Source organism: Engystomops pustulosus, chromosome 5 (genome assembly GCF_040894005.1).
Source record: "Engystomops pustulosus chromosome 5, aEngPut4.maternal, whole genome shotgun sequence".
Lineage (NCBI taxonomy): Eukaryota > Metazoa > Chordata > Amphibia > Anura > Leptodactylidae > Engystomops > Engystomops pustulosus.
In genome coordinates, this window is record NC_092415.1 from 104216799 (window position 1) to 104230424 (window position 13626).

A 13626-nucleotide genomic window follows, 5' to 3' on the forward strand; every position below is an offset into this window, starting at 1 on the left:
CGACCCCATTTTGGGTAGCGACCCCTCGAAGAATGTGTGCATGGTTATATGAGAATTTTAACCCCTAATATGCTCTCTCAAATGTAATACAAAGTGAGTAGGGCAGAGTAAAAATTGTATTGCAATTTATCAAATATGCCATTGTAGTGACAAAAGCCTTTTGCCCACTGGGGAAAAACACATAAAAAAGCGGGTAACCCCGGTTAGGGTAATACCCCATAGGCGTCAGTAATCTGCAGGATAGAGGCGCGGCTGGGTTCAAAAGGGAATAACTTGCATTTGGATCACAGGCATTGTAAATTTTTTTCTTTTTGGCATCATGAAGCATTTGTAGATGCCAATAGGGGCCAGTACAGTAATAACCCCTAAGAACTGACCCTATTTTGTAAACTACACCCCTCCATGAATTAACCTAGGACCCCCAAAAAAGTGCATAATGGATAGTGCATAGTAAAAAATATCCATTATGTCATCTTGTGTTTATCGCCAGCTCCTGCCACGGGCGATAAACACCCCAAAAATCATGATGCGGTGTATATATATATAAAACCCGCCTGTCTTCCTGTATCTGTTGTTTGTCCCTCGTTTACCTCCTAGGGTTATTCCGCTTTCCCTGTCTCAGACCTGTGTTAGTATTCTGTGCACCACTGGTCTATTCCTATATTACGGTTACCTGTCCGCTCCACCATCCAACACCTGCCAGACGAAGTAAGTCTTCCTTGAGATCTTGTAGGGTCGCTCAGAGACCGTCAGTTAGGTTCCTAATAGTGGGTTCGGCCTTATCAGGGCGGTTTATCTGCTTTAGGCAGGGCCTTAGCCCACAGGGACGTCGCAGGGTGAGTTCGCGACCACTAATCTAGTTTGACAGCTAGCGCCAAGCCTGGTTGTGGTTGCGCTATTGCTGGACAGGTGCTGTTAGCTTCAAAGCGCATCCTGCTCATCACCATGCGGAACATCAGGGTGTGGTGCAGAATGTCTGTGCTCCAGTAGTTCCTGATTGCGGGCTTATTTACAATCCTCATAAGAAGTATTATGCCCAATACTTCTCCATCTCTGCTGCAGTGATAGGAGTCAAACTGTAGGGTTGTGCATAAAATAAGGAGGGGTTTTGGGCAATATACTCTGCAGCGTAGCGATTGGTTTGGACAACAATTAAATTCAACAGCTCCTTATCAAAAAAAAAAAACTTTAAAAAGTCAACAGCTCTGAAACCTGCCGTGTCAAATTTAATTCCAGGTTGGCCCACAAAGTCGGGAACCTGACGGCATAATTATATGGGGCTACCGATGTGGGATCAGTGGAAGCCCCAGAAACTTCAATAGCTGAAGGCCCAGGTACTTCAATCGCAGAAGTCCCAGGCACAGGAACCATACGGCGCCTTCTCGGGGGTCCTTCTAGGTCACTTGACGATGAGCAGTAGGATGATGATGATAGGTAAAATGGGACATCATCCCCACTTGCTGACTCAGTGTCAGAGGCAAGCATGTTGTATGCCTCCAACACGGTGTACGTCTTCTGAGACATTGCACACAAAGAAAAAAAAATAAGAATGTGCACCAGAGAACGTACACCAGAAAAACTAGAGAACGTACACCAGAAAAACTAGATGATGTGCAACCAACTACCGTCTAGCCGGCACACGAAAAAAAATGAAATAATGCGCACCGAACCACACGAACAAGCCGCGTGGCACACACACAAAAAAAGAAGACAATGGGGGTCATTTACTAAGGGCCCGATTCGCGTTTTCCCGACGTATTACCTGAATATTTCCGATTTGCGCCAATTGTACCTGAATTTCCCCGGGATTTTGGCGCACGCGATCGGATTGTGGCGCATCGGCGCTGGCATGCACGCGGCGGAAATCGGGGGGCGTGGCCGAACGAAAACCCGATGGATTCGGAAAAACCGCCGCATTCCGATGCTATTCAGCGCAGCAGCGCCACCTGGTGGACGGCGGAGGAACTACCTTCATAAATCCCGCCGGACCCGAATCCTGTTCAGAGAACGCGCGGCTGGATCGTGAATGGGCCGGGTAAGTAAATCTGCCCCAATGTGCACCAAACCACACGGACAAGCTGCACAGATGGCATACAAAAAATTAATGTGCACCAAACCACACAGACAAGCCGCACAGATGGCACACACAAAAAAATAGATAAGTGCACCCAACTACAGGTACCTACAGCGCTCTGGGAAAAAAATAATACTAGGCACAAAACAAGACATATGTGCACTGCACAAATGCACCTAGCTTGCCCTAAGACAACCTAACTACCGCTAAAAATACTGTGCAGCGCTATTCACACGGCGCACTGAAAAGTGCATCCAGTGCATAACAACGCTAACACAGCGCACTGAAAAGTGCTTTTGGGTTCAGAAGGGATAGACAGGAGATTGGAAAAAACGGAACACAAGTGTGATCACGCAAGGTGATCACACAGTAAACACACACAGGATGCAGGAGGGAACAGATAGGGAACAATAAGGATCAGATAGGAAAATAGTGTTTCGGTGCAAACAGTAATGCTCTGCTTCTCTCTCCAGCGATACCAAACCAAAATGGAGCCGCTGGAGGAAGAGGAGGGAGCTTAAAACAAGTCTTCAGCCTATAAACGCTGCAGTTGGCCAGTCAGGATTGACTGGCCAATCGCAAGGATCGGTGGGCGGGACCGATCTGATTGGTCGGATGACGTCAGTAGGAGGTTCTCCTGCCTCCCTCACGTACACCAGAAAAACTAGATGATGTGCAACCAACTACCGTCTAGCCGGTACACGAAAAAAAATGAAATAATGCGCACCGAACCACACGAACAAGCCGCGTGGCACACACACATGCGTCTCACCGCGATGTTACCATGTCACGTGACGTGTTACCACAGAAGAGCCCGGGTGCCCTTGCGCCGTACTAGTACTGCACTCAGTGCCAATCGCAGGGGCCAACGCCATACTAGTATAGTGCGGAGCGCTGAGGGCTTAAAGACTCTGCTGACCACCCGGGTGCACACAGATGGCTTTGAACGTTTTTTTTCACTGCTTGATATGTTATCAGTCATGTTAACATTGGCACACAGTTGCTTGCACTTTAGCATTGAAGAAAAACCCTCTCAGCATGCGTTAACATGTGCCAGTAACGCATGCATTTTCAAACCCATCAGAACAGCTGAGAATAAGAGCCTGATTACATAGCTGTTAACCCTGCATTTAAAAAATGCATATGTTAATGCAATGTTAACACATACATTAACATTGCTTTAACAAATGAACATGTTAACATTGGGTTCACACATGCTTTTGTTATCACTATGTTAACAGTTATGTAATCATGCTAATTTATTCTCAGCTTCTCTGATGCGTTTGAAAATGGTGGGACACCACTTGTGAATGCTTCCTCCTTCTCGCTATAAATTTCTCGTGTAAGAGGTCTAATTAGAAACCTAACATGGCTTCGGTGTTTGGCATAAACAAATTACATGACAAATAGCTGCTTGACATTGTTGTTCAAACTAGTAGAAAGTAGTGGCAATTAATATAAATCATTACAATGCATTAATCCTTAAGTGGGGGCGCCTGAAGATAAGTCTCAGGCACTATATAATTACTAAACATTAAGGCCCATATTTAACAAAGGGATATTCCCATTTTGGAAAATTAATGTAATGGTTTGTATGATGAAAAATAATAAAAATTTCCAATATACATTCTGTATCAATTCCTCCCAGATCTCTGCTTGCTGTCATTCCATAGAAAGCTTCTATATTTACCTCCAGTAGACAGAAATCTGACCATGGTCATGATGGGTGGATATGGGATGGACCCTCACTTTATTTTAAAAACAACTTAGACACGGTGAGAAAACACGGTGTCTGAAAAAAAAATACACAACCACATAACTTAATGGTCAAAATGGCCACAGCTTTATTTAAATTACTGGAATAAAACAAACAGAGGAGAAGTCAGTTGACATCCTAGAGGTGGAATTCACCAATACCCCAATCCACAGCTGACAGACATACATCATCCGGCCAGGCAGTAATAAAGGGGGCGGCACGTTATGGCTTGCCATTCTAGCAGAGCCAGTACACTTTGAGGGCACCAATGACCCTGGTGAAGATCATCCCTTTTTTGCTTCACCACCGTGCCCGCCCCTGGCTGCTTTTACCATTACCAGACCCCTGAGGCCGGCCACTTCCAAAGCTTAGGCTGTTCACCACCATGAGCTTTTACATCCTCTATAAGTAAAATTAGTCCACCAATAACTTGCCTGCACCTTTCACCTGACTCCTCCACCGCAAAATAAAAGCTGCAACAGATAACAAAATGCCAAACTTTATGACCTAATATTGACTCCCATTCTATTTCATTCATATATATATTTTTCAATTTGCATATTGTTTGTTTAATTATATATTTCCTTTTTCAACCAAAACCATGAACATATCATTGAGAAATTTTAATGTCCAGGCAGAAAATTTTAACTATGGGCAACCTCTGACTCACAAAGAGTCATCGGAGGAAATCTCTAGGGAACCATGGCTGAAGAATTGCCCTTCCCCTGGGCTTAGAAGGAAAGCCCAACTTCATCTCTTCAACCGTCAATTAAAAATTTTACATGGTACAAGACAAACAGTAATGATAAACAAAGTCAAAATCCAACAAATAACAGCTACAATCAGTTTCAAAGCATTATACATGTAATAGTTAAAATAACCAGTTGTAAACTAATGATAAAAAAGGGGCGGGAGGGAGGGACATGAATCTTTCTGTTCTTCTAAGGGGAGAAAGAGAAAGAGATATAGAACAGGAAGTGACATCTACTCCTGAGCCCCTCCCCTCTTACATTACAACACTATACCACCTACTCTGTTCTTTTGACAAGAACCACCATCTTACCTCAATACTAGTACATGAAATTCAGGCATTATAGGTCACCCCTTACTACCGTCGTGTTCCCCCTTGGCCTATGGCTCCGGAGTTGTCATGCCGGGTGGATATGGGATGGACCCTCACTTTATTTTTAAAACAACTTAGGCCTCTTCCACACTAGCGTTGCGTTTCACGTCAGGGTGCAATGCGTGAAAAACTGACGTTTTTGGCTGCGTTTTTGTTCCATTTTTCCTTGGAGTAATTAGCGTTTTTGCGTTTTTCACGCGCGTGTTGTTAGCGTTTTTTTTGCGTTTTCGGCGCATTTTTCACGCGCGAGTCAATGGGAGAATCGAGCATTTTTCAAAGGGACCATGGTTTGGGATTAAAATGGGTTATTTAATTAAAAAATAATGTCTTCTGATAAGTTGCAAACATCTGCGATCTATTCTTCACTGTTCCCCGTGTATATTATCTCCCGACAAGTTAGCAGATGTGAAGAACAGTGAAGAATAGAATAAAACCAGTGAACACAGTGAAAACAGTGACCACAGGATCATTTAAGAGAAAAACACAGTGCAGAACACAGTGCAGAATAGATTACAGATGTTCGGCACATCTGCTTACTTGTCGGGAGATACGCGCGGAACGGTGCGGCCAAAATAGCATGTGAAGAACAATATATATGTGTGTGAAGAACAAATTGCAGATGTTTAAATACATCTGCAATGTGTTCTTCACACATATATATATATTGACTCGCAAAAATAGAGCATGCTGCGATTTTGACGCGCGTGCAAACGAACGCAAGCACGCGCGTCAAAAACAACGTTAATGGAGAAAGAGCCATTGAATACAATGGGACAGAGTGCAATGCAAGTTCTGCGCGTCAAATGCACGCGCAGAACTCGCGCGTGAAAAACGCCAGTGTAGAAGGGGCTTTAGACAAGTGAAAACACGGTGTCTGAAAAAAAAATACACAACCACAAAACTTAATGGGTCAAAATGGCCACAGCTTTATTTAAATGACTGGAATAAAACAAACAGAGGAGGAGTAAGGTGACATTCTAGGGGTGGAATTCACCAATACCCCAATCCACAGCTGACAGACATACATCATCAGGCCAGGCAGCAATAAAGGGGGCGGCACGTTAAATGGACTCAACCGCCACCAAACCGCAAAATCCTATCAATAGTAATAAAATGGGGAAAATAAGAAAGTGTTGAGGAGACCAATCAACACAACCAATCTGCACAAAAACTTAAATGTGTCTGACAATATAGTGAAGCAGGATATCGTACAACCATGATGTGGAATAACTTCCTGGTGAGCTAAATATATTTTCATCAGAATAAGTACCAGACAACAAAATCATCTCTTACTGTATCTGAGATACAGATGCTGTGTGTATTGTTCACTCTGTATGAGCTAAGTCATAGGGGCAGATTTACTTACCCGATCCATTCGCGATCCATTCGCGATCCAGCGGCTCTTTCTCCGGCGCTGATTCGGGTTCGGCCGGATTCACTAAGGTTGTGAGCCCAATGTGTTCTAGGTGTCGCTGCTGCGCTGAAGTCCGCCGGAGTTCGCTGGAATTCACCTCCTTCGTTGCAGTGTATGTGAGTGCTATTTTTGCGACACAATTTTTTTTTTAAATTTCGCATTTTTTCCGAATCCGTCAGGTTTTTCAATGGCCATGTCCCCCCGATTTTTGTTGCGTGAAAGCCGGCACCGATGCGCCACAATCCAATCGCGTGCACCAAAATCGTGGGGCAATTAAGCGCAAAACGGAAATATTCGGGAAACCCGACGTAAGTGCGGCGTTCGGACCCTTAGTAAATGAGCCCCATGGTTCTCTAATACATGTAGTCATCTCAAGCCGGATAACAATCCAATTGAAAGTTTACTTTTCAGTTGTAGCACCAGCGCCATTTTGACTCCACCTGTTCCTTTGTAAGCTGCATTTCCATATTGAAGATAAGAGCTCTGGCTTTAACTCTAGCAAAGAACAGTGGAATAACCCAAATATAAAAACCATCATATGACTCTTACATATACCTGGCTACCCTTAGAGAAGGCCCACATACATTTACATAAAAATTAATAATTATTAATGTATTACCTTTTTATTTATTTTCTATTTAATTATCTTGTTAATGACTAATGAATTGCAGCGTATATATAGCTTGCTAAATTTGCAATTGCATCCGGTATTCCACGTCCATAAAGCAGGATAAAGTACGTTCAGCGTGCAGCTCAAATCTGGCTCCACAAACCGCAAACTTCCTGGCAGGTGGTAAAAATTGGGTGTGAACGAAAAACCAAAACCATCTTCTCAGGAACCACCCTTTAGAGAAGTGCATACATGCTTCCAAATATATACAAAGCATGTACAGCGTGCGAGCAAACACTCTAGTGATCCACTAGCCGCAAACCAGCTAGGGGCGTAACCAGATGTGGCTAACTAAAACCAATTGGTCACAACTTTATTAAAATTCTTGTCTTTTAAAATCTGTAAAATATAAAACTTTATTAACATGCAAAATAAATTTACATTGTACAACATTGACAACAGCCCAAACCTTACTCAAACTCAGATCAATACTCAAACTGATATTCTAGTCAATGTAGCCATACCAACACTCAGAAGACACGCTCAGCGTGCCAAGGCCACATCTACAGTTATGGCCAAAAGTTTTGAGAATTACACAAATATTATATTTTCACATGATCTGTTGCCCTCTGGTTGTTATGTGTGTTTGTCAGATGTTTTTATCACATACAGAAATACAAGTGCAATCATATTATGAGTAACAAAAGCTTTTATTGACAGTTAGAATGAGTTAATGCAGCAAGTCAATATTTGCAGGTTGACCAGTCTTCTTCAGGACCTCTGCAATTCTCCCTGGCAGCTCTCAATCAACTTCTGGACCAAATCCTGACTGATAGCAGTCCATTCTTACACAATCAATGCTTGCATTTTGTCACAATTTGTTGGTTTTTGTTTGTCCACCCGTCTCTTGATGATTGACCACAAGTTCTCAATGGGATTAAGATCTGGGGAGTTTCCAGGCCATAGACCCAAAATCTCTATGTTTTGTTCCCTGAGCCTTTTAGTTATCACCTTTGCTTTATGGCAAGGTGCTCCATCATGCTGGAAAAGGCATTGTTGATCACCAAACTGCTCTTGGACGGTTGGGAGAAGTTGCTCTTGGAGGACATTCTGGTACCAATCTTTATTCATGGATGTGTTTTTAGGCAAGACTGTGAGAGAGCCGATTGCCTTGGCTGAGAAGCAGCCCCACACATGAATGGTTGCAGGATGCTTTACAGTTGGCATGAGACAAGACTGGTGGTATCGCTCACCTTGTCTTCTCCGAACAAGCTGTTTTCCAGATGTTCCAAACAATCGGAAAGGGGATTCATCAGAGAAAATGACTTTACCCCAGTGTTCAGCAGTCCACTCCATGTACCTTTTGCAGAATCAGTCTGTCCCTGATGTTTTTTCTGGAGAGAAGTGGCTTCTTTGTTGCCCTCCATGACACCAGGCCTTGCTCCAAGAGTCTCTGCCTCACAGTGCGTGCAGATGCACTTACACCTGCCTGCCACCATTCCTGAGCAAGCTCTGCACTGCTGGTAGCCCGATCCCGAAGCTGAAACACTTTTAAGAGACGGTCCTGGCGCTTGTTGGTCCCTCTTGGGCGCCCTGGGACCTTTTTGGCAACAATGGAACCTCTCTCCTTGAATTCCTTGATGATGCGATTGATTGTTGACTGAGGTGCAATCTTTCTAGCTGTGATACTCTTCCCTGTTAGGGCAGTTTTGTGCAGTGCTATGATGACTGCACATGTTTCTTTAGAGCATCCAGCCTCCTTTTACATGGAGAATGTATATAACATGAGAGGAGACCCTTAGACTCCCATCATGTCCACATTACACTAGTAAATATAGCTCCTATGTAGCATAAAGCATATAGAGTGTGAGATATAATCTTACAGACATCACAGCCATCACTGCAGGGTCTAAGATAGCTGGGAGCAGACTCATGAGGACACATGGCTGAGGAGACATGGTCACTTCTTACATCCATGTGCACATTACATCAGGTAAATGCTGCTCCCCTGTAACATTAACTAGTCATATCTACAGTGTGTGAGGCTATGAACTCACAGATCTCACAGCCATAGCTAGGGTTTGGGGTCAGTGGGGTCATATTACAGGTCATTCATCCTGTAATATGCTAGAATGGCTGAATGTAGACATGATCCAATCTAAGCTCAGAACTCAGTTCTGTTATTGCTGTAACGCTGTCTAAAATCTTCAGGGATTCTGTAATGTCTGGTGTGGTGCCAAGTGCGCAAGGCTAATGTGGTGCCAGGGCCGGTTCTAGACAAAGTGGGGCCCTGGGCAAAACTAAAAGTGGGGCCCCAAAATAAAACTATTTTATGACCAGTCACAGTCAGCAAGAGGCTCCTTTAGTATGGTAAAAGAAACTGTAATATGGGAGAATTTTATAGGAGATAGATAGATGATAGGGAGATTTATGGGCAGCATGGTGGCTCCGTGATTAGCACTACAGCCTTGCAGCGCTGGTCAACATCTGCAAAGATTTTGTATGTTCTCTCTGTGTCTGCGTGGGTTTCCTCCGGGTCCTCCGGTTTCCTCCCACACTCCAAAAAATTTGGGGAGGGGGACCGATATTTTCTGAAAGCAGACACTTGCCCCATTTTCAAAATTGCATCAAAGATTTTATAGACATAGGCGCCTTCATGCAATTTTGATTCAAATTGAAACATTTTATTAAAAATACTTAAAATTTGACTTTGATGGCAAAAAATTTGATCCAAACAGAAAATGTTTACCTTCACATCTCCTAAATGTAATACATGGACATTTGTAGAGTTCACAAATGTGCCCTATTGATATGTTCACATGAATAAATCCACATAATATCACTAACACTGTAATAACTAGATATCTGCTTTTCAGCTAGACATTTTTAGACAGTCACAACCTGCAAAATATATCAATAAAACAGAATAAAAAGTAAAGGCGCCATAAAACCTATAGAATTTTGAAAGCAGACAACCAGGCGATGCATTTGGCAATTAACATTCAAAATTTCCTCTAAAATATGTACAAATCCAGATACTTATATAAAGAAAATATACTTTCCTAAAACAGTAAGATGTGAGGAGAGCATACAGACCCCACATGTGTATATTCACCAAAATATGCAGCAAAGGGAACTGCAGAAAATTCACACAGATGTATCATTGTCTGTTCCTTACACAATGGTAACCCAAATACATAACTATATATCCATAAACCTCTCTAATGAGATAATAAAAGTCACGTTTAGATGTGCGCCATTGTATTATCACAATAACAGAACCCTCCCCGCTTCATAAGAATGAGAGTGAGAACCTCATAACATAGGTGTAAGTAATGGAGGAGGGTGTGAAATAAAAACTTTATTACAGGACATGTGTGTGTTTTTGGTGTTACATATAACTTTATGGACATGTTCTGGTCGCGGTGTAGTCACATTAGGCGAAGAGGATTGAATGTTCATCGTATCAGTCAATTTTCCCAACAAAAAATAACTATCACAAAATAAAAGGGAATAAGAGAGAATGGGCCACATTTATCACTTTTGTGCGCATAGGTGTAGTAGTTGCGCCTAAATTCTGGTGCACTGTTTTCCAGAATTATCACAAGCTTTTACAGAATTAGCACAACCATCTGTGATAAGCTAATTTCCTGCCTCTTATTAATCACTTTACTTTAACACAGTTTAGGCGCAATTTTGGTGCAGTTTCGGCGCAATGTTAGATTCGGGCACGTACATGTGATCCTGCTACAAGCTCCTCTCTGCTTCTCCCACAGCCCAGAATGAAGATAACACTCACAGCAGCACCCAGGTGTGTGACACCCTGCACCCAGTGACCTCCTCAGCAGGGGCTTCTCCTGGAGGGGATCCCCCAGTGCTGGTCTCCTGCTGCACCACTGTAATTCTGCACAGTATCCCCCTCAGAAACACTGGTGATACTGTGCAGAATGACATGGGGGACACTTGTCAGTACTATGTGCAACATTCTGTAACGTTCTCTTCTCTCTTGCTTTGAGCTCAGGATTCTGCAGAATGTTTTGTAAATAGAAGGTGATGAAGTGTAAATAGAGTCTGCAGCTCCTGTCTGCAGAGTATCTAATGACTGTATTATCTGTACTAGTGTCTGCAGAGTATCTCATGTCTGTATTATATGTTCTAGTGTCTGCAGTGTCTGGATGAGCTTTTCTGCTAGAAATGAGCTGTTCTGCAAAGGGGCTCAGTGCTTTCTTCTCAGTTAACGCCAGCTCCGGGCTGGAGTGTTTTTGCGCCCGTTTTTGCGCCTAAATGAAAAGTCGCAAGTGATGAATATCATTAGGCGCATCAAAACATCTGGATTGCTAGGATAAATGAGGGAAACCTGGTTATTTTTTGCTGCGCAGCTAGCATTTAGTCACATTTAGTCGCAAAAATGGCACAAAAAATGGTGCGCCTGAATGAAAAGGCGCAAAAACAACAGAAAAAAACGATTGATACATGTGGCCCAAAGTGTGTTCTTAGATTTGCATAGAGAAGGGTTAAAAACATGAATATTAGTTGATATTATCCCTTCTCAAAATGTAGTACTAGTAACATATAAAGTGAATATTTCCATTATCTGTGAGGCTCAGCAGCTCCTGTGTGCAGCAAATGCTCCCGCAGCCTGATGGCTAAGAATCTGCAGAGGGGGAGACACTTCAGGGGGCTGTATCTCTGGTTCTGTGACTCATAGAACCTTACTTCTTTTTTCATATGAAAGAAGAGAGTCTCCTCTTTTATATGAATCTAAATTTGTGTTTCTAAAATGCAGAAAAACGGAGATATTAACTGTTAAACTGCCGTCGGAAGTTATATTTATATATAAAAATGGCACCTGATATCCTCACTTTAAACCTGAATATCTCTGGATCCATAGCACCTAGAAACAAAATTCAAGATTCATTTGAAAGAAGAGATTCTCCCCTTTCTCCCTGGGGGCCCTGGGCAATTGCCACCTTTGCCTACCCATAGCGCCGGCCCTGTGTGGTGCCAATATATAAAAAGCACTCTAGAACTTCACCAGGCAATTGCAGGCCTGAAAGCTTTACTTCCATTGTGGGGAAAATATTGGAAGGGTTAGTAATAGACTATATACTGGAGTATGTGACATCAAATAGTATAATAAGTGACAGCCAGCATGTGTTTACTAAGGATAGAAGTTGTCAGACTAACCTGATATGAAGAGGTGAGCAGATGCCTGGACCTCTCTATAAAGAGGTGAGAAGATGCCTGGAGCTGCTGTGGATATTGTGTTCTTGGATTTTGCAAAGGCATTTGACACTGTCCCTCATAGACTCCTGATGGGTAAAATGAGGTCTTTTGTTTAGGCAGGAATCATTTGAAATTGTATTGAAAACTGACTGAAGGATCATATATAGCAGTGGTTCTCAACCTTTCTAATGCTGTGACCCCGCAATACAGTTCCTCATGCTGTGGTGACCCCAAACCATGCAACTCGCAGTAAAAACACAGTAAAATTTCGGCTTCGATGGCTTTAGGCGACCCCCGGTTTTGGTCGTTCGACCCCCGCTGGGGTCCCGACCCACAGGTTGAGAACCACTGATATATAGAGAGTTGTGGTCCCTAGTGATTCCTACTCGGTATGGTCACCAGCTATGAGTGGTGTAACCCAGGGTTCTGTGGTTGGCCCACTACTATTTAATATATTTATTAATGATATAGAGGTAGTTATTAATAGCACTGAATCTATTTTTGCAGATGACACCAAGCTGTGTAGTGTAATACAGTCTATGGAGGATGTTCATAGGCTGCAAGGTAAACTTGGACAAACTGAGTGTTTGGTCATCCACTTGCCAATTAGGTTTAATGTGTACAGTATAAATGTAAGGTTATGCACCTGTGGGCTAATAATCCAAAGGAAAAATATGTCCTTGGGGGAGTAAATCTGGGAGAGTCCCTTGTTGAGAAGGATCTGGGCATACTAGTAGATCATAAATTGAATAACAGCATGCAATGCCAATCAGCTGCCTCTGAAGCCGGTATCTTGTCAGGGGGGGTGTGGACTCTTGGGAATAGGGATGTCATATTACCACTGTACAAGGCATTGGTTCGGCCTCACCTGGAATATGCTGTCCAGTTCTGGGCACTGGTCCATAAAAAGGATTCCCTGGAGCTGGAGAGGGTTCAACGTAGAGCCACAAAAATTATTTGGTGTATGGAGGGTCTCAGGGTCTCGATTTATTTAGTCTGGAAAAGAGATGACTATGAGGGGACATGATTAATTTATATAAATATATGAATGGTCCATACAAAAAATACGGTGGTAAGTTGTTTCAGATGAAATCAAATTAAAAGACAAGGGGGCACTGACTACATCTGGAGAAATCAAGGTTTAATCACCAGAGGCGACAGGGCTTTTTTACTACGAGAACTGTCAATGTGTCAATTAGCCTGCCACAGGCGCTGGTCACAGCAGGGACAGCAGAGAGCTTCAAGAAGGGTCTAGATGTCTTTTTACACCTAAATAACATTGATGGTTATGTTATATAGAATTGTTTCCTCTAAATCCCTTCCTCATCCAATCCCTTCCCTTCCTTGGTTGAACTTGATGGACATGTCTTATTTCAACCGTATAAACTAAGTGGCCAGCGGCAATCAGTGGTGCACTGGCCCT